The 19,169-nt window shown below is 38.7% G+C and overlaps 1 pseudogene; it reads left to right on the top strand.

Moving 5' to 3' along the window:
• LOC102837122 overlaps positions 1 to 12,462 on the top strand; it is an 84,890-nt pseudogene extending 72,428 nt beyond the window's left edge.
• Positions 12,463 to 19,169: the final 6,707 nt, after the last annotated feature.

Genomic DNA, 19,169 nt, shown 5'->3' with positions numbered 1-19,169 from the left:
TTTCTTCTCGTTTTGAGTTGTGCCCCATCAGCAAATGTAGTTATTGAAAAATGTGCTCCATTCCCATCATTAAGGTTAACCAACTCTACTTTAAGGAGTTTTTTGGTTAGTGGAAGTGTCAGGACCCAGGAGAAATAAAAACTTATTGAATATCAATCACCTAGCAGATACCAGTAACTCCATCAATGGTGTCTCCTCCCATTCTCAAGGCCCAGTTTCCAGATGGGGAAACAGAGACCAGGTGGTTAAGTAGCTTCTTCTAAGCACACAACTAATAAATGGCAAAGATGGGATGTGGACCAAAGTTTGTCTGACTCCAAATCCCACGTAGGAGGTAGAGCTTTATGATCTAGTATAAAAATTAAAGTTGTAGTTAATCTGTATTTGTGCATAGTGTAAATTATAATATGTTACTATAATTAATTGGTTGTTGTTGTTGTTAAGTACTGTTGAGTCAGTTCCAACTCCTAGTGACCCTGTGGAGGCTTTTAGAGGAGTGGGTGTTGGATGTGAACTACTGTCCTTGTGATTCACAGTCCAGTGCTCTTCCTACAGTGCCACACCAATTCATATGTCTGTATAGAAATATGGATGTACACATATATGCACAAAAAAAAGTCTGGGGATTTTACATAAAAATAGTAACAGATTAAGAAATGCTTACAGGTTGCTGGTCTCTTTAACTGCAGTCTGCTGTTCATCTAAATATCAAACTAGTATTCTTATTTGAAACCCCATGCTTATAAGAGATAAGTAATTGATCAAGTACCATTCTAAAGGACTTTATTTACTAGTTTGTGAAGAAGTCTTTTCTTTGTTAATGTATTCAGATTTTTATATTAAAAAACCTAAGTACTCTCTAAGCTATGCAATATTAAGTATCAGAAACAGATTTAAGAAGATAGCATGTTAATTATTTTTACATGTTCTAATGACTTTAGAGGAGTCCTGGTGTGACACTGTGGGTTAATGCACCAGACTGCAAAGCCGTTTGAACTACAAGGTCGGTGGTTCAAGCTCACCAGTCACTCCTTGGAAACCCTATACAGGGTGGCTATGGGTCGGAATCAACTCGACGGCACTTCACAACAACAAAATGACTTTAGAAAAGGAGTCACATCCGATTTTTGCATTCACTTTTCTTTAACCTTTTCTGGTTCTACAATCACTCTCGTTGTTGTTGTTGTTGTTAAGTGCCGTCGAGTCGGTTCCGACCCATAGCGACCCTGTACAGGGTTTCCGAGGGTGTAAATCTTTATGGGAGTAGAAAGCCTCATCTTTCTCCTGCGGAGCAGCTGATAGTTTCGAACCGCTGACCTTAAGGTTCGCAGTCCGATTCGTAACCACTACGCTACCAGAGCTCCTTTAGTTGGAGAAAATAATATAATAGAAAAAGCGAAACCACCAACAGTGTAATTGTCATTGTTGGTGCTGTGGAGTCAGTTCCAACTCATAGTGACCCTGTACGCAATAGAATGAAACTCTGCCCTATCCTGCCTCATCTTCACAATTGTGGTGGCATCTGTGCCTATTGTTACTGCTAGTATGGCAATCTATCTCATTGGGGTCTTCCTCTTCTTCACTAGTGACACTATTATAGCTTTGCTGTTAATTGTGCCACGACCAAAGATGTTCTGCTTGGATGTGGCGTGGCAATTTTGATCTGCTTATTTTGTACTTGTGATATGGAAAATGATATCTGCTTAACTGAGGAAAGGGTTGTTGTAAGAATACCTGTGGTATTAAATGGCAATTGCTTTGTGCTCTTTAAAAAAAAAATTAGTATCATTATGAAAAAATAGGTAAGTCCTTATGACCATCTTGTTTGTGTTCCAAAAAATGTGTGTGTATGTGTGTGTACATTTGGATATTTTCATTTAAAATGGAGTCATCATTTCTAATAACCTGTTCATTTTTCTTTCTGACCCAACGTGGGTGAGCCATGCAGTCCTCACTCAACCACCATTCCTGGGTGAACATAGACCTCTGGATCCTTAAGAGCATCCTGATTCTGTAATTGAAATTCTTATACTAAAACATGAGACCTTTCTTGAGCTTATAACTCTGTGTGTTCTCCTAAGTCTGTAACTTAACCCATCTGGATGTTACTTTGGAAGAAGAAGGATAACTGAGTCTTTGAGAGACAGTAAGTGGGAGGCTCCCTCCTGTTCATGTGTGAGCAGATGTTCTCTGATTCAAGGATAGCATCCAAAATAGTTATTCCCCAAGGTTGTCATTGTTATTAAGTGCCACTGAGTAGGTTCCGAATCATAACCACCCTGTATAGGGTTTCTGAGGAGCAGTTGGTGGATCTGAATTGCCGACTTTGTGATTCACAGTCCAGTGCTGATCCTAGAGCACCACACCAGGTGCTCCCAAGGAGACAAGCAGAATTTCTATAAAGATCCTAAGATTTGAGTAAGGTAAGGTACTTTTAATTAAGTGTAGAGATTTCTCCAACTTACAATGTGTAGCCTGATCTCTCATCTTGACTGAAGGAAACGTAAATGAGTAGTTTCTAACTAAAATGGTTGTTTCTAACTGCTGTTGAGTTGGTTCTGACTCATAGTGACCCTGTATAGGATGTCCACGGAGCAGTTGGTGGGTTTAAACTGCTGACCTTACTGTTAGCAGTTCAGTGCTTTTCCTTCTGCACCACAACAGTACGCCAATACTTGTGTAAATTTCAAGAGCACAGACACGAATAGCACAGAAGCAGATTATGGGTTGTATAAAATAAACCAGTGAAAATACTTGTTTGACTCCTCTAAGAACAAGTTTTCCTAAAACGCCATTCCATTTACGTTCTAGATGATGTAACTTGCAGTAATTTGAAAGTTCATCTTATACAACTGCCCCCTCTAGTGGTAGCAAAGCACTGACACAAAATAGCTGAAATTAGAGCAGGGCTTCCAACCAGTTTGTACAGTTTGAACCCTGCTGAGAATTTGCCATTCCAGCCCAGATATGTTGTTGTTGTTCAGTGCCGTCGAGTTGGTTCCGACTTATGTTGTTGTTTTTACGTGCTGTTGAGTGGATTCCGACCCATAGCGACCCTATATAGGGTTTCCGAGGAGCAGCTGGTGAGCTTGAACCGCCGACCTTGAAGTTTAAACGGCTTTGCAGTGTGGCGCATTAACCCACAGCGCCACCCCAGAACTCCGTTTCTGATTTATAGTGACCCTGTAAAGGGTTTCCAAGGAATGGCTGGTGGGTTTGAACTGCCGACCTTGCAGTTCAAACCGATCTTGTGGTCCAGTGCTTATGCTACAACACCACATCAGGACTCTGAATCAGAATTTACCGTTTGACAAGATCCCCAAGTGATTCTTATTTATACATACTGAATCTGTATATCTACCAGAAACGCAAATTCTCAGCAGCTGGTCGAAGAGGTATGCACTGGTTAGAAGTCCTTCATTAGAGTTAGGAAACAGAACTTGGGAAGTCAATTAGAAAATTTCAAAGTAAGAACGGAAATAATTTGGAAATAAAACAAAAACTTGAAAATAATTTTAAAATAAAACAAATCAAGAATACAGCAAGAAAGATCTAGTTTATTCTGATAGCCAAGTTACATAAATAACTGTATAGTCAAAAAGTAGAATATCTCCCCTAGACTGTTTTTGAAAGAAACCTGACAAGAATCTAACAGGAAAGGTAACGTTATAATTTAATAGACAGTTTACATTCTTTTTACAACAACATAGAAACCAGGAAAAGAGTCTCTTCAAGTTACAGACCTCTATCTCCACATCAGACCAGAATTTGATGTTGCATCTTCCTGAGATGCAACTTCATTAAAACACAAGAGCCCTTCAGGTTTTTTTTTCTACAGGAAATCAGTGCAACTTAACTGCACACCATTGTTATGATCAGTTTCCCTTGCTGTATGTTGACAAATCCCTTTGAGAATATAGAAAAGGTTAGCCTGTCACTGTGTGTGTGTGTGCGCGCGCTCGTGCAAGTGCTTGCATGTCTGTGCACGTGCATATTTTAATTTCAAATGGAGTTGTCATTTTGAATGGACTTTTCATTTTTCTTTCTTACTCAACATGGATGAGCTGTGCAACCATCACCCACCCAACCCTCCATGGGTGAACATATCTGCTAGTCGTTGACAGCTCCAAACAGAGCTGTCATCCAAGAGTGGCAGCTCTGCAGGGCTGCGCTGCCCCAGTGTGCCGCTGTCCTGGTTGTCACTCATTGGGAAAGCACCTGCTCTTTTCCGTGACTGTCACGAGGCATGGGCATACATCAGAACCCTACTCCACCCCCAGTATCCAATTGATATGTCTACAAGGAGGCTGCAGGATAAAGATGCCAATACCCACAGAAGAAACTGCTAAGAAGACATAAAATGCTGTACAGTCAGACTTCTCAAGCTTTACTGTGCACATGAGATGCCTAGGGATTTTGTTAATATCCAGATTCTGAAATAGTAGCTCTAGGGTGGGGTCTGAGACTCCATTTTTCTTTCAAATGTCCAGTGATTCTGAGATTCCTGGTCCATGAAACACGCTTTCTTTAACAAGGCTCCTGAATATGCATGTTTCCAGAAAGGGTTCTTCCAAGATTTAATTTGCTGTTCTGAAACCCAGGAACAATGATTCTACTCAGGGTGTCAATATTCACAAGAGAAACAGAGCAGAAGAAGCCAAGAGGGCCAAGTGTTCTATTTCTAGGTTAAAAAGAAGCAGTTCATATTTATTCAAACCACCTGAAGCACTAATTTTCACACTATGCTATCAAAACTTCAAATTGGCAAATCCCTTTATAACTTTAGAATTGCAGAATGATCCTAAATCATACAGTCTCTCTTAGAGTATAATGCAGTTTTAAATAGCTACATAGAACTAACCACCTTTTAACGACCTCCTTCCTTCTTAACCTTGTTTTATTAATGCAGTTTATTTTAAACAAGTCTCATGGTTTAAGCAAGCAAAACCTAATGTTGCGGGCAGATGGTAGGAGGAACACCATCACAAAACCTGCCACTCAGCGTGTAACAGATGACCATCACTGCACAGAACTATCTCTTTGTTCATTTTGCTAATGAGTGTCCTCATTGCTGTGGGAGTGTGAATAGTTAACTACTTGCAGTTCCTACAGCTGACAGATGGTGGGGATAGAGCTAAAGGCTAACCTCAAAAGAACTAGAGTTGTGGAGGGCTCTGTGGAATGAAAAAAATATCTTGCAAGTTTAATGTGTTTATCTTGTTTGCTGCTTTCATACAATGAGATTTTTATTCAAAATATCATTTAGATATTAGCTTCTATGACATACAAGTTTTATACTTTACCTGATTAATTCAGATAGCACTTGTTTGTTGTTGTTACGTGGCATCAAGTCAATTCCAACTCACAGGAACCTCATGCACAATAGAATGAAACACGGCCAGCTCCTGTGCCATCCTCACAATCATTCCTGTGTTTAAGCCCATTGTTGCAGCCACTGTGTCAAGCCATCTCAGCGAGGGTCTTCCTCTTTTTCACTGACCCTCTATTTTACCAAGTTTGATGCTCTCCAGGTGCTGTCCCTCCTGATAATATGTCCTAAGGATGGGAGATGAAATTTTGCCATCCTCACATCCAAGGAGCATTTTACTATTCTTCTTCTAATCAGATGTGTTCATTCTTCTGGTAGTCCATGCACATTTAATATTCTCTGCCAACACCATAATTCAAAGACAGTATTTTTTTCTTCAGTCTTTCTTATTCAGTGTCCAGCTCTCACATGTATATAAGGGAATTGAAAATACCAGGACTTGAATCTGGTGCACTTTAGTCTTCAAAGTGATAGCTTTGCTTTGAAACACTTTGAGGAGATATTTTGCAGCAGTTTGCCCAATGCAACAAAAACATTGCTTGATTTCTTGACTGTTGCCCATGGTTGTTGATCGAGGATCTGAGTAAAATTAAATCCTTGACAACTTTAATCTTATCTCTCTTTATTAGGATGTTGCTTATTGATCCAGCTGTGGGAATTTTTGTTTTATGTTTCAGTATAATCAATACTGAAGGTTGTATTTGATTTTCATCAGTAAATGTTTCAAGTCCTCTTCACTTTCAGCAAGTGAAGTTTTCATTTGCATATTGCAAGTTGTTAATGAGTCTTCCTCCAATCCTGATGCCTCGTTCTTCATCATCTAGTTCAGCTTCTCAGATTATTTGCTCAGCATAAAGACTGAACAAGTATGGTGAGAAGATACAACCCTGTCATACACCTTTCTGGATTTAAAACTAGCCAGCCTTCCCTTATTCTGTTCAAATGAGTGCCTGTCTATCTGCAGGTTCTGCATAAGCACAATGATATGTTCTGTAATTCCCATTCTTTGAAATAGTTTATTACGACTCACACATTCAAATGCCTTTGCATAGTCAAATTAAACACAGGTAGATGTTTTTCTGATATTCTCTTTCAGCCAAGATCCATTTGATGTCAGCAGTGATATCCCTCATTCCATATTCTCTTCTGAATCCAGCTTGAATTTCTGGCAGTTTCATTTCAAAGTCCTGCTGCAGTCATTTCTGAATGATCAGCAAAACTTTACTTGCATGTGAGATTAACAATATTATTCAATACTTTTCACATTCTTCTGCATCAGCTATTTTGGAATGGACACAAATACGGTTCTCTTTTCAGTCAGTTGGCCAAGTAGCTGTCTTTCAGATTTCCTGACATAGATGAGTGAGTGCTTGCAGTATTGCATCTGTTGATTCAAACATCTCCATTGGTATTCTGTCAGGTCCTGGAGCTCCTCATGAATACCTTCAGTACAACTTGAACTTTTTCTTCCTAGTATTTATCTTAGTCTGGAAGCTCCACGGAAACCCATCCACCATGGGTGACTCTGCTGGCATTTGAAATACCAGTGGGTGGCATAGCTTCTGCCATCACAGCAACAGGCAAGCCACCACAGACGAGTGGCAGCATTCTTGTTTGGTTTATGATAATGGATGCTCATGAACTCCATTATTGATGTTCATATTCTCTCACTATTAGAAAACATGCTATTAAGCAACTACTGGGGGTTTTTTTGTTGTTTTTTTAAAGCTTTAATAGTCTATAAATGCTTTCTGTAATGATCTCAAATTGTACAATGTATAGGCAACAGATTAAAGACAGGGATTCTTTAATTAGGAAAAGAGTTTTATTAATTACCAACTAGATTTGTTTGCTTCCTCACTAGTTAAGAATGATTTGGGTTTGAATAGTTTAAACGGAGTGCTGAATCAAAATTGTGAACATTTGCATTGGGCTTAGTGCAAATTTTGATAAACCTATTTTAAATTATTAACTCCGCTATATCTACCTTCTTTAGTAACTTTTCTTACCCATTTTTCTTTCATTTTTCCTTGATTGTTAAAATTTGCTAATGGCTTTGTAGGATAAGCACTGGGCCACTAGCCACAAAATTGGTAGTTCAAACCCATCAGCAGCTCCTCGGAAACCCTAGGCAGGGTGGCTGTGAGTTGGGACCGACTATGAGTTGGGACTGACTTGACAGCTCTTTACAACAACAGTAACAATGTCCAACAAACCATTTTAGACACTTATTTTTCTTCCAGACCATTGTGATCAGAGAGGAAAACATTTTAATTATTACTTCCATATACTCATAAAATTAAATGTTGCCCAAAACAGGAAACCAATATAGGTAGACATGATTTGGGGAGTAAAGGCTAGAGGTAACTTTTAGTCTTATTAATTTACAACCATGGAATCCCGACAAAAAAGAGTAAATTCAATTCTGAAGATTACAGTTCAAAAGTAGCTCTAGAGTACTTTTGAACAAGGCATATAAAGCCTTCTCTCCTTTTTAGCATAATAATATGACTTTTCAGTATACTCTTTCATATTTTGAGACTTTGTAATCAGTTTAATGTCTTGCCAGAGTGAAGTATAAAGTTCTGCACCCGCTTCCACAATCCATTACATCTTTATTTTTTTCTTAAAAAAAAAAAAAAAAAAAAGTGTGTGGCAGTAAAATCTAGACAGCCATAAGAGAGTATATTCAGATGGTTTCAATAGCTTTGAAACAGACAAGAGGGGAAAAAACACAGTAGCTGTCCCAATAAGCTTCAATTGGGTAAGAAAAAGCTTCTGCCATAATAGACATGGCAAAATTTAAACAAAAGACACACATAATAAGAATGTAAATGAGTTTGCTTTACTAAAACTATAACTTTAAAGTCTTTTGTTGTAAGTTATCCTGAAACCTTCTTACAAGGTAATCACTGTTTGCATAGAGATTTAAACCGAAGTCTTCAATAGCATTAAACGCCTGCACAGTCCAAGTGTGACAGGCATGCAAAGCCATGTTAATGTTCAGAATATGAATTGCCTCTGGGTGGCTCCTCCACCCAGCAGAAAACCAACTGTGTGGATATCCGTGTGCCTGATGGGCTCCATGCGGCTCCCAGCCTGAAAACGTCACCACTTTGACATGTGATATGCTCCTCCTGACACTGGCAGCGCTGACACTGGGAAATGCCACAAAGGCAACAAGCCCCCCTCTTTAGCCATGCACTTTGCCACCCCCTGGCGCTGCCCGTCCACGGTCTCCCCAGTCTGCCTAGTTACGGGCGGACAGCACTTCAGACTCACACAGAGGGAAGTGTGGGTGGAGGGGCCCCAGCTGCCTCCCCGGACACAGCCTCCATAATGAATTGACCTGAATGATGAGGGCACACTAACAGTATGATATGCATTATTCCTGTCAATAAAATGTCCCCATGTGCTGTGGTCTTTGTACATAATGTACTGTGGCCTTTCTTCCAGCAAGCTCTATTTAGTCTCTTTGTTTTTTACTATTCATATTGTTAAGTGTGTAATAGAATTCAGAAAATTATCTGATAGCTCTTCTATATCTGTATTTTCTTTGTGTTGCCTATTTCTATCCATGGCTCCCTTTACGGAATATGGAATTCTTCCTTTTTCAGGACTCCTTTGCCAAAGCGGCCAGCTCTTCGAAAATAGAAAAGGAAAATTTGGAATGGAAAGTGGAAAATGAGAGGCTTACTCAAATTATTGCAGAACTTGAAGAGGAGATCCAGGTCAATCTCAAAGAAAATTCAGTCTTAGGTAACATTTTGAAGTCAGTTTTGAGAAAATCTGTATGTACGTGGGGGACTTCATAAAATCTGCAACTATGTTGGCTAGGGTTTTCCCCCTAATTTGTTGGGTCATTTACATACCTGTTGACATTTAAAGGCATAATCAGATAGCCATCTTTGATATTTTACTCACAATAATATTCCTTCCTTGGGATTGTACTTCTGAGCCATATCACTATAACTCAGTGCTTTTCTTTGCTGAGCCAAGCTTTGATCTTTGTAAAAATTGCCAATCAGCGCTCACTCAGAAATATTATAAGCAGAAATGTTTGCTGATTTCTGTTTCATACGCATAACAGGTTATCTAAAATGTAGATTCATATTTTCAATGAGTATTTTCGTACTTGAGGATATATATTGGAATATGTTTTGTGGTCAATCACAAGGTTGGCAGCTCTAACCCACCAGCTGCTCTGACGGTGAAAGATGGGGCTTTCTACTCCCAAAAAGATGAACAGCCTCAGAAACCCCACACTGAGGTTGCTTTGAGTCAGAACTGACTCGATGGCACATAACAACAACAGTACTACTTAATTATCTTTAATTCATGATACAAAGTTTTATATACTTTATTTGCCCCTTCAACACCATAAACATAGATAAAAATTCCATTTACCACACCAAATTTTGATTTATTTAACAAATGTTTCAATACACTGTTACCTTTGTACTTTTGTTAATGATCTAATGTTGCCCATAATCTTCAATGTAAAAATCAGTGACTATACAACAACAATAAAAAATTGATTAAAAAATATTGATAAAGCTAGATATATTACAGTGTCCCCGGAATATCAAACGATAGCATGCCAGTATGGTTTAGTTTCTCTTCAGATGTGGTATAATCATGATTTTTCAGGTTTGGGTGGTTTTATTGAGTCATAAAGTACCACCTGCTAAAGCACTTTGTATTGGCTGTGACTAACAGTGAAAATGTCCATCGCTAGTATTGATGAAAAGTGCCGAGCCCTCAGCCACACTTGGATCTTGAACTTAGTTCTTAATTCCTATCTGACCAGCCGTCTGAACAGCAGGAAGAAGGCTATGAATGTCAAGGGCAGTTGTGAAGGTCACAGTCCTGCTAGGGCTTTGGTCCACCCTGCCTGCCAGCAGCGTACAGCCTGCCTAGAGTAGGCAGTTTGAATACAGGGGCATAAGCATGTAATTTCATGGTTGGCCTCTCTCTCCTTTTGTTTACAGAAGATGAAATTTTTACTCTGAAAGAGATGGCAGAAAAGGATCATAATACCATTGAAAGGGTACTGTATCTCTTTTACATTGATGAATCACTCTTTTAAATTGAAATATCAGCACTGTTGGTGAAATAATACTGTGTTGGGTTTGTCTCCTATTGTATAGAAAAGTTGCTTCATACATTTAATCTCTGTATATTATTTGGGTAGGGTAAATAGTAGTGAATACGGGTTTTATTTAGAAAACAAGCTAATATAGAAGAGATGCTTCTTTCCTTTGTGATAATTGAGTATCCACCTAATTGATTTTGTTGTTGTTGTTAAGTGCTGTTGAGTCAGTTTCAACTCATGGCAACCCTGTATAGGGTTTCAGAGGAGCAACAGGTAGATTTGAACTGCCGATCTTGAGGTTCATAGCGACCTTGCACTCCAGAGCACCACACCAGACTCTGTTGATTGTAAGGAACCTCAAATTACAATGTACAAAGAAATCCAAAGATGTGCTTGAGGTTGTGGAAGAATTGTAGTATTTAAAAACAAGCTGTCTCTTATTTTGAGATCAGTTGTAGTTTATGTTCATGTTACTGTATATAAATGAATGAAATGGACTTATATTACCCAGTAAATGTGTGTTTTGAACAGGAAATTCTTTTGGAATCTGGGAAGTCAAGATTTCCTCACTCATCTAATGTAGCAGAACCAAGCAATCTGTGCCCTTTCCCACTTAGGTCAGCTGCTCTTACTTACCGTTCTTTCTCTCTATATACATCCCCCACCAAGAAACCCTGGTAGTGTAGTGAATCACGAGCTGGACTACTAACCTCAAGGTCAACAGTTAGAATCTACCAGTCATTCCTCGGAAGAAAAAATGAGACTTTCTGTTCCCATGTAAAAGCTTTACAGCCTTGGAAACCCTAGACAGGATAGCTATGAGTCAGAACCAACTCAAGGGCACACAACCACCACCATGTCCTCCATCACAGCACTTAAAACACTCTTGTTAATGTCACAGTGTCTATTGTCAGCTCTATATGGACAGAAACTATACCTATCTCTCTGTTGTTGTTGCTGTCTGACTCACAGCGAGCCTAAATAGGATTCCTGAGAGTGACTGGTGGGTTTGAACTACCAGTCTTAGGGTTCCCAGTCCAGTGTTTATCATACAGCACCACACTAGGACTCTTATGTGTGTTTGTTGTTGTTAATTGCTGTTGAGGGACTGCCAACTCATAGCAACCCTACATAGGGTATCCGAGGAGTAGCTTGTAGGTTTGAGCTGCCAACCTTGTGGTTCGCAGTCCAGTGCTGGTCCACAGTGCCACCCCAGGAGTATATGTATGTGCATATACATTGAGTACCTATGTATAGGTATATGCCTATGTACAAGGGGGCTTCAAAAAGTTCATGGAAAAATTTCATTATCTTTTAACTCCAGTTTTTTTCATAAATTTTTCGAAACCCCCTCATATATGTGTCTATGTAACTGTATGCACACATATGAGGGAGCTTCACAAAGTTCATAGAAAATTGGAATTAAAAGACAATGAAATTTTCCCAAGAACTTTTTGAAGTCCCCAGTATTCATATATAGTCATGTGCTGTGTAACGTCTGTTCAAGTTCAAGTAATGTCCAACCACATATAAGTCAATGATCCCACAGGTTACAAAAGAGCTCAGAAATTCAGATGAAGAACAGGACATAGTGAGCCCAATAGCTTCCCACACACAACATGTATGTCTCATGTCTCTTATATACAAAGCAACTGCACTGCCTGGTGGATCATGGTACAGTATATACATCAAAAACCACTGACTTGATTTCAATTCACAGAAACCCTAAATAGGGTTTCCAAGACTGTAAATGTTTAAAGGAGAAGACAGCCTCATATTTCCCCCATGTAGTGACTGGTGGGTTTGAACTGATAATCTCATGGTTAGTAGTCCAACACCTAGCCCACAATGCCACCATGGCTCAGGGTACAATACATATATAACCTATACCAACATCTTGTGATAGTCATAACAGATACCTACACTACTGGCTTAAGTCTGTACTTTTTCTAGTATACAGTTTACTACATAACAGTATATGCTTTAACTGTAGGCAGCAGCATATGATCTTGTGTACCAAGTATCTCTTGAACGTTGAAACATGTCTCTGTTTAATTTTTCTTGAAAATATTACCGGGAAGTGCATCATGGTTTCCAAATGCAGTAAGACCAGTGTTAGTGATAGCAGCAGACGGAGGTAAAGGAGAAGTAGGAAGCAAAACAAAGGCTATTAAACAGCATGTTGTTGTTGTTGTTAAGTGCCTTCGAGTCAGAGCCGACCCATAGCGACCCTGTACAGGGTTTCCGAGGGTGTAAATCCTTACGGGAGTAGAAAGCCTCATCTTTCTCCCGCGGAGCGGCTGGTAGTTTCGAACCACTGACCTTAAGGTTCGCAGCCTGATTCATAACCACTATGCTACCAGAGCTCCTTATTAAACAGCATAACGGTGGAAAACTCAGTGAATGTTATTGCTTGCAGTTTAGACATGTTGCAGCTCAATGATCCTCAAAAACAAAGAAAAAAAAAAAAAATCAAGGTGAAAGCTACAAGGTTAACAAAAATGTGAGGGGGTTATATAACACATATGGAGAATTTGCTTAGGACGTTGATTGAAGATCAAACACAAAAGCAAATCCTTCTCAGCACACTGGCCATCACTGCTATGCCATGGAACTTGTCCAAGACGGTTAAAGAAAAAACAAGACCGAACTATGATACGGTGTCAGTGAGAAAGTTAAAATCACGTAACATCCTGTTTCATGCAGTATGGTGGGCACTAAGCAGTGTTTGCCTGTATATAATAAAGTACATGAGGTACAGTTATGGATGCTTCTTAGACATAACTGAACACCTCACAGAACTGGATTTTTGGATTTGAAGGATTAGGACTATAATCTCCTGGAACATCTCAGTCAACTGGTATAATATAATTCATAAAGTTATGTTCTGCATCCTAGTTTGGCAAGTAATTTCTGAGGTCTTTAAAAACTTTCTAGCCACCATCTAATATACAACTATTGGTCCCTATTCCCCAGAGCAAAAGAGAAAGGAAATCAAAGACTCAAAGAAGTAACTAGTCTACAAAACAAATATTCTACATGAACCATGGCCTAATCTACCCCGAGACCAGTCTAGATGGTCCCCAGCTACAACTACTGAGAGCCACAACAAATAGATCTTGATAGAATGGGTGAAAAATGTGGAACAGAACTTTTAATTCCTTAAAAAAAAAAAAAAAAAATCCCTAAGACTATTGCCTGGAGATACTCTTCAAACCTTGAACCTCAAACCCTGAGGTTATTGCGTATGTAAATAACATCCTGGCTAAAAAAATATTACCACGTGTAAGTACTATGTTCCTTTTAAAATCACCTATATGAGCCAAACAGTCAACAATTACTTCAAAACAAAGGTGAGAATGTAAGTGGGTAGGGAAACTAGACTAATGGATGTGGAGCAACCAGAGCAGAAATGGGAATGACCAGGCATTATAAAGAATGTGACCAAGCCACTAAACAACTTTTATAAAAATATTTGAATGGAAACTTGAGCTGCTATGTAAACCTTCACCAAAAACATAATAAAATCTTGTTTAAAATATATATTTCAGTGAAATGCTGCCTCCCCTTTCCAGATCTGCACTGTCTAGTGACAACTGTGTTACCCTAGCACATTTCACGTGCAGTTATTGAACTTTGGAAAAGTGCTGGATTAACCAAGGAACTGAAGCTTTCATTATATTTAATTTAAATTTTTTTTGAAAATTTAAACATAAAAACTGATGCTCGTTTCAGTTATTGGAAAACTTTTACGTATGTTTTCCATAAAGGGTATGTGAATCAACTTTTTCATCTGTAAATTTTTTGAAATCTAAATGCAGATCAAGTGTCTTCAATGAAAATTGTGCTTCCAGATTGAGATGGTCTGTAAGTGAAAAACACACACTGGATTTCAAACCCATGGTGTAAAAATAGTGTGAAACAGCTAACTAATAGTTTTTTAATATTGATTGCATATTGAGATGACAGAAGTTTGAATATATACTAGGATAAATTACATATTGTTAAAATGATTTTTTCCTGTTTCCTCCTTACCATGGCTACTAGAATATTTTAAACTATATATGTGACTAATTTGCATGCATTATATTTCTACAGGACATTACATGTAACTCACATATATATGCCTGACTTTATACATTGTTGTGTTAAGTGCCATCAAGTCAGTTCCAACTTATAGCAACCCTGTATAGGTTTCCAAGGAATGGCTGGTGGGTTTGAACCACTCACCTGTGATTAGCAGTTCAGCGTTTATCCTACGGCACCATAGGACACAAGATGATCATGGGGTCTTATTATGAAGATGTTTTAAGAAAATTGAAAGCAGCAGCTAAGTTGAGCCAAAGACCTTTTTCCTTCTGATAATTAACCTTTTCATATTTCAAAGATAGCAAGGACCAGGCCTTTGAGAATTTCATTGAGAATTTTATTTGGCCCACACCCTATAGCCCCATACCAGGACTGCATGTCATATGTATATTGTTGTTGTTAGATGCCATCGAGTCAGTTCTGACTCATAGTGACCCTATGCAAGACATAATGAAATATCATCCATTCCTACAATATTTACATTTGAGTCCATTGCTGCTGCCACTGTGTCACTCCATTTCCTTGGTGGTCTGTCTTCCTCTTTTTCGCTGACCCTCCACTTTACCAAGACAATGTTCTCCAGGAACTGGTCCCTCCTGATACCATGTCCAAAATACGAGAGATAAAGTCTCTCCATCCTGGCTTCTAAGGAGCATTCTGGCTGTAACACAGATTTGTTTGTTCTTCCGGCACTCTACGGTACTTTTAATATTCTTCTCCAACACCATAATTCAAATGCACCAATTTTTCCACAGGCTTTCTTAGTCATTGTCTAATTTTTGCATGCATATGAGGTGGTTAAAAATACCATGGCTTGGGTCAGATGCACTTTAGTATCCTCAAACTGATATCTTTACTTTTAAACCATTTAAAGGGGTCTTGTACAGCATATTTGCCTAATGCAATACATCAGAAGATTTCTTGAATGCTGTTTTCATGAATGTTGATTGTGAACCCAACAAAATGAAGTTTTTACGTCAATCTTTTCCCCATTTATCATTATGTTATTGGTCCAGCTGTGAGGATAATTGTTTTCTTTACATTGAGGTGCGACCCATACTGAGAGTTGCGGTCTTTGATTTTTATTAGTAAGTATTTTAAGACCTCTTCCAGCAAACCAGATTGTGTCATCTGCATATTGAAGGTTGTTAATGAGTCTTCCTTCAATCCTGATCACATGTTCTTTTTCATACGATCCTGTTTCTCATATTATTTGCTCAGGATACAAATTAAGTAAGCATGGTGAAAGGATACAACCCTGGTGCATATCTTTCTTGGTCTTAAACTATTCCATGTCCCCTTGTTCTGTTCTAACACCAAGAGGTCTGTATACAGGTTCCTCATGAGCACAATTAAACATTCTGGAGTACCCATTCTTCCCCATGTTATCCTCAGTTGTCATGATCCACACAGTATATTTACATTTCTACATGGCTCACATTATATTTCTATTGTTTAAGCTAGAATACAAGTATTGCAGACCTCTGATCTGTTTCATCATTTTTCCATCCTGCTTTTTCCTTATATGCAAACAATGGAGCTTCATACATACATTGAACATGACATATCTCAATTCTAAGCAGAAAAAATATAGAGCTCTGGGTTCCCGTTTCATTTCTGCCTCAATAATCCCTTATGTCTGCTACTTATCTTTCCCCTCCTTTTTGTCTCATAAGCTTATTATGTAAGATGAGATAATGTATGAGAGTAAGTAAAAAAGTATTGCTATTAGTTCATGCATGCACTGTTTATTCCAAACAAAAAAATATATTTAAACAAGTCTCTGTGATCAACAGATTGCTGGAGACAAGTTCTCTAGTGATATACTTGTGTTAATCTCTTTGTTGTTGTTGTTGTTGTTAAGTGCTGTTGAGTGGACTCTGACCCATAGCAACTCTATATAGGGTTTCCAAGGAGCAGCTGGTGAGCTTGAACTGCCAACCTTGCAGTTCAAACAGCTTTGCAGTCTGGCATATTAACCCACAGCACCACACCAGGACTCTTTAGGGTGTCTTTAAAAAGAGATCCAATTAACCAGTGGCTTCTTAGGGGATCTACTGGGCCAATGAAATTCATTGCAGAGTTCATCTCAGATGGCAACTGTTTTGAGGACTTGATAGATTTTCTTGAAGGACACAAGATGATCATGGGGTCTTATTATGAAGATGTTTTAAGAAAATTGAAAGCAGCAGCTAAGTTGAGCCAAAGACCTTTTTCCATCTGATAATTAACCTTCTCATATTTCAAAGATAGCAAGGACCAGGCCTTTGAGAATTTCATTTGGCCCACACCCTATAGCCCCATTCTTTCCCTTTCAGATTTCTTTTTCTTGCCCAAACTGAAAGAACATTAAAAAGGAACATAATTTGAATCCTTCGAGGATTTCAAAGCTGCTGTTTTGATGCAGTATAATTCTAAATGCATGCAGTTATTTCAGGAAGGGTTAGAGAGATGGAAATACTGCCTTCAGAAGTTTATAACCTAGATAGAGGATATGTCAAAAAAATAATAGCATCACATTATGGTATCTTTGTTTAATAAACAGTTCTATGGTCAAAGATTTCAATGATACAAATGCTAAAACAACTAGAAGAAGTGAGGAAGTAAACGAACTGAAGAGAAAACTGAACAGAAAATTTCAAAGGGTAGCTCAAGAAGACAAAGTCAAGTATTATAATGAAATGTGCAAAGATATGGAGTTAGAAAAGTCAAAAGAGAAGATCATACTCAGCAGTTCTCAAGCTGAAAAACTGAAGAAAACTTTAAGCCTTGATTTGTGACATTGAATAATTCTATGGGCAAAGTATTGAATGATGCATCAAAAGAAGATGGAAGGAATGCACAGTTATAGTACCAAAAGGAATTGGTTGATACTCAAGCATTTCAAGATGTGTTATATGATCAAGAACCGATGATACTACATGATATTGTAGCTAAACTACCAGAAAATTTTATAAAATCAGTGACTATACAAACACTAACAGCAGCAGAAACCACAGTACATGCTTACAAGCACTTGAACATGAAACCACATGATTTGAAGCATCACTGTGATGGGATTATAATGACAGCTCTGACCAGAGCAAATGAGAAAGTTCAAAAAATAAATTAGCAGAGAGTTTTAGCCTTGTAAATGTATTGATGCATGTAACCTGGGCTTACAAAAAACTTCTGTTGTTGTTGTAACTAACTACAGAGCTCGTTTTATAAAAATAATAAATTTCTGCAGAAACACTGCATACACTTTTATAGACAGTCATTTCGGTGTCACACTTTGGACAGTGTCACCGAGTATGATTTGCACCTGCCACACCTCCCTAATAATGCCACTGGTGAGAGGAGCTCTAACAGAAATGTGTATGTAGAGATGTCTGCCTTGACCTGGAAGTTTCTAGAAGGGCTTAACAAACAGCTCTACAAATATATCTCATGCTCCTCTGCTTGTTTAAGACCACTTAAACTGATTTTTGAGGAATTCCTAAGTATTTTCCAAGAGGACAAGAGTCTGGTAGATAAGAGTTGGGAACAGTGTAAATGCATGCATAGAGTGTAAGCTATGTGTGTCAAACTGCTGTGATGTCTTATGGACGGAATATGAAGTAAACGTTGGGGTGAGACCATGTGGGATCATTTGTAGTGGGGCAAAAAAGAGGAAAGTCTGGGGATGAGAGAAAACGGTAAGCAAGAAGCAGAGAAAATTAAAAGGAGTGACTTAGAAATATTTGGATTAAGCCACATATTCCCTTTATAGCCCTGGATGCAATTAAAAGCAAGTTGAAAATGAGGCTGAGTTTGTGTAGGCTGACCTCTTGCTATCTACCTTGGCTAAGCAATTGTGGAATTATGGAATTCAACAGCTTTTGTGTTTCAATTCCAATAATCTTGTGCCTGAACAACAGCTGCTCATTGTTCTTAATAAGTGACGTCAAGTCAGTTCTTCCTCATAGCGACCCTGTATAGGTTTTTCAGGGAACAGCTGGTGAGTTTGAACCTCTGATGTTGCAGTTCAAACCGACTTTATGGTCAAGTGCTTATCCCATAGCACTACACTAGGAGCAAAAATATAATCCTTTCTCATGAGTCTCAGGAGATGGACCATGCTGCCTGGGCCACAGGAAGTCGCCATAAGTCAGAATTGACTCCAGGGCTGCTGGAAGATAAAAAGGTGGGGAGGGGAGAAGATCAGTTCCTAGAGGGAAAGTCCAGGGCACAAGAAGCATCAGGATGCAGGGAAGCACAGGTTGCTATGGGGACACTTAGGAAGAATTTCCTAATTCCTTAAGGGCTCAAGGAAGGGTTGAAGAAGAATCCCAGAGGAGAAGTTCACTAGGTAAAGGAATAAGAGGGAGGTAGAAAATATATCCCAAGTCAGAGATTTGAGAATGTAGCTTGTATGAGAGACTGTGGGTGGGTTAATAGAGCTCAAGAGTATGGGGAGAATATCTTGCGGCTTGAGGTGAGATTGTGCTCTGAGGCAGGTCACAATCAGTATTATGATTCTTGATATTGAGGGCATTTGGGGAGATTTGAGCATTGTGACAGGATCAGGTTTGTGTTTCAGAAAGAAAATAAACAAGAGGGTGGAAAATCTGAAGGCAGAGTGACCAGTTAAGAGTTTACTTCAATAATCCAGAGAAATTATCAAGTCCTAAAACA

Source organism: Chrysochloris asiatica, unplaced genomic scaffold (genome assembly GCF_000296735.1).
Source record: "Chrysochloris asiatica unplaced genomic scaffold, ChrAsi1.0 scaffold00137, whole genome shotgun sequence".
NCBI classification, from domain to species: domain Eukaryota; kingdom Metazoa; phylum Chordata; class Mammalia; order Afrosoricida; family Chrysochloridae; genus Chrysochloris; species Chrysochloris asiatica.
The sequence above is the reverse complement of the archived record's forward strand: the minus strand, read 5'-3'. Positions and strand labels throughout refer to the sequence as shown.